We start from the raw sequence: 3,715 nt of genomic DNA, 5'->3' as shown, positions 1-3,715 counted from the left end.
GGCTTAACCCACTGAACCACCCAGGTGCCCCCTTAAGATACATTTTAAATACTTTGTAACACACTGTTGGATTTAAAAAGCACTGAGGCCTGCTCCCTACACAGACGATTATGAGTATCCTGCAACATTGAGATGGACTCATTTGAACAGCAATTATGTCTGTGTGCTTATTGGCTGCGGGGCGGGGGGGGGGGGGGGGGTTTTTTTTTTTTTTTTTTTTTTTTTTGGCTCTGCAGCCTCGTGCTAATCAGTTCCTCGTCTTTGGGGCCGGAGATCCTTCTTCACCAAGAAGGGCTGCCCGCGTTGGAGGATGCTTACCAGCAGTCCTTGACCCCCAGGCACTAAATGCTGGAAGCACTCTGTCCCCCCACCCAGCTGTAACAACCAAAAAGTCCCCCAGACATTGCCAATTGTCCCCTGAGGAGAAAGCCACCCGCCTCTGGTTGGAAACCCCTGTTATAGACAACACAACCCATGGTCTTCCTCATCCTCTCCCCAACCCCCCACCCCCGCTAGAGCTTAGCAAAGCCTGGTAAATCTTGTCAACTCCGTAAACGTAAAACAGATCATACATAAGTGTTCGCTGAGTGAATCTGCATTTTCCCCAGGAGAGCCACCCTGCCCGGAAGGAAACAGTTTAGCAGGTAAGGGAGTGTCTGACTCAGACCAGCTCCAATCAGAGGCACTCAGGTGGGTCTGGGCGGAGAAGGGGAGGGGAGAAGGGTCCTCCCCCCCGGGATCTGGGGGAGAGTGGGCCATCAGCGTATATAAGAACCCAGCAGGACCAGGACCGCTATCTGCTTCGGAAAACGTCGTTTTTTTTCGTATTTCTTTTTGTGAGTATGATCTAGCTCTTTTTGCGGGTTTCACTTCTTTCGGCTTTCTAGAGTCTCCCCCCCCCCCGTTTTGTATGTTTGAGGTTGTTGGAGGATTTAGTCCTACTTTCTCTTTCTCCTCTCCTAGAATCTCCACTCTCTCCAAGCGCTTTCGTGTTCTGAGGGCTCACCCTGTGGGCTGGTGTGGGGAGAAGTGGGTGTGAGTGTGATTTTTTTCTGGTGGTTGAGTGCGTAAACCCAGGTTCTAAGCTTTTTGAACTAAAACCCATTTCTTTCAGAGCTCCGGGTTGAAGGGTCAGAGGAAGAACCACATTAACTTGAAGGCCGCTGTCCCCTGAGAGTCCTAAGGTCCACGTCAAAAAGCCTTTAAGTGTTTCTGTATCACTGCTTTCCGTTGACTATATCCTTCACTTTCTGGGCAAAGATCTAATTTCGGTCTTGCCTGGTAAGTGCCTCCGCTGGTGTCTGGCTGTGCAGACTCGCTCGGTCTGTGCCACTCAAACTGTGGGGGCACTTTCTGTTCTGAGTAGGGAAGTGCCGCCATTTTTTGAGTGTCACCGATGGAGAATGTCTCCTCGGAGCTGTGGGACGGGTCCCTGACCGTTCTGAAGAGCCACATAGTTGGGTGGAGGGGGGCCGAGGTCCTGTCTCTGCAGGGCTCCCCCGTGGCACTCAAATGTGGAAGCACTCTTCGGACAACTCAGTGAAAAGTGCTACAATATTTGGGTGTTGCTGGAGGGCACCATCACGGAACCTCGACTGGGCCCTAGTCCCAGGCTACGCTGGACTAACTCGTCAGTGGCTGAGTCCTTTGAGGGAGATGGGGTTAAATGGGATTCATGCGGTTTGGGAATTTCCGGGGATGCCTCTGGGTCTTGGAAATATTTCAGTGCATGTTAACCTACATCGTTTATTTCCATATTAGCCTCTGGTGCCATGTGTGCTCATTGCCCTTCGCGGTGCGGTGACAGCAGGAGCAGATTCCAATTGCTCACGCTGGGATACACAAAATGAGGGCACTTCCTGTTTTCCGTCTGGAAAGTGCTCCCATTTTTGTGTGTCCTTGTCTGAGGAAAGCAGCTGCATTCTTGGGCCCGACTGGGAAGCAAGGGCTCTTGGTGGGTGTACTCCAAAGGTGGCATCCATGCTTTTTCCAGTCTCCAGTTCCAGGGTCTGAGCCGCGGCCTCCAGCCCAGCTGTCCCCACAGCCCACGTCCATCTGTCCTGCCCAGTTCTCTAACTTCATGGGGCTTTTTTGTAACTTAGTTTTTTCCATAATCTGGCCCTTAGCAGCTTTTAGTAAAGCCTAGGGTCGACCTCCCTTCTGACTTCGCCTCCCATTTCAAGGTGTGCCTTTTCTGGCTAGCTGAAATTCTGCGAACTTCAGTCTTAACTATCTAGGATACAAAGCATGCTGCTTCACCTGGTATAAAGGCCTCTGGGACGCCTGGGTGGTTCTGTCCTCGGTGTCTGCTTCCACCTTCAGGTCATGATCCCGGGGTCTTGGCAAAGAGCTGACTTCCTGACCAGGCACGACTGTTTGTCCCCCTGCAAGCTAATTGTTACCCTCTTGTAAAATAAAATCTTAAAAACAAATCGGTCATGGTTTTTGCGTGAGGGAAGGGCCTGTCGAGTACAAGTTTGGGAAGCTAATTGAGCCACAGTATGGCCTGCAGTTCCTCCATGGTCGTACCACGTGCCTCACCCCAGTAAGAGTCCCCCGCTAGTTGAAGCATGGCCCCTCCCGTAGTGCCAGCTTGTGGAACGCTGTTGAAATTGGAGAGGCCCAGCTCAGACGGGCTCCCACAGAAAAAGGGCGCAGAATACATGACTTGGCGGGTTCCCTACTGCGGGGGAAGGGCTGAAACTCCCTGCCGGGCCTCTGAAGTAGGCTGGCCTTCCCTAGGCTCCCTCAACTGGCATCCCCGCCTTTGAGCATCCCGGGGTCTGCATGAGGGCCTGCTTTTCTCCGAATTCCTGGTGTAGGGTTTGGGTTGTGACGCGTGGGGGTAGAGCGTGCTTAGAGGCAGCTGGTGAATGAGCGGCCGAAAGGTTACACAAAAGCGCTCGTTAACCGAAGAGATGGGTTTCCAGGAACTCGGGTGACAAGCCGTTTTTGGGACGTGTTACTGACCATACGAATGACCTCTATAAGTTTTAGGACTTGGGTTGCAAGTCAAAGTTTCTGACAGTCGGAAGTTTCCAGTCTTCCAGACACCACCTATGGTTCCAGATGGTCATGATCACGATGCGAGGAGTGTGTTAACTGCCCATCACTGGCTGGGGCCTGAGGTGCCCCGCTTCAAGTTCTCACCCAAAGCATGGTTATTGGGCGGCCTACAGTAGATTAACCATGGCAGGGGTCCAGCTGCGATGCGCCTGCTTCCAGCCAGTGGTCAGAACCACGTGCGTGCAGAACAAGACGGAAGGGCTTGGGGCTGTGGGCGTTATGCGTCCTAAGGCACGCCAGCCTTCAGGGATCCTTGAATGAGGTTTCTCAGCCTTGCCCCAAATGTCATTGCAGCTCAGCACTTAGCCAGAGCGGGGCTGTGTTCTCTGTGGGGTGTTTCAGAAGGACCCCTAGCTTCGGCTCACTCCAGCAGCTCCCGGCACCACCCCAGTGTCTCCTGACCTTGCAGTGCCCTGGGGAGGGAGGGGGTGCAAAACCACCCCCTTCTGAGAGTCCTCGGGGCCCTGTCCTAAGTTCTCCCCAGGACACTCACATTCCCAAAACTAACGCTCCAGGGCACACGTGGATGTCCTAAGTCCCCAAGGGATTCATCCTGTGTGGGAGTTTGCAGACCAACATGTTGACTGGCGGGTCCCAGGATCGCCTTCCTCTGCCCCAAGTCCGAGCGAAGAGCCAGCGGCTAGGGTGT

Source organism: Enhydra lutris, unplaced genomic scaffold (assembly GCF_002288905.1).
Source record: "Enhydra lutris kenyoni isolate GAN:26980312 unplaced genomic scaffold, ASM228890v2 scaffoldscaffold111, whole genome shotgun sequence".
NCBI classification, from domain to species: Eukaryota; Metazoa; Chordata; class Mammalia; order Carnivora; family Mustelidae; genus Enhydra; species Enhydra lutris.
This window is presented reverse-complemented; position numbering follows the sequence as displayed.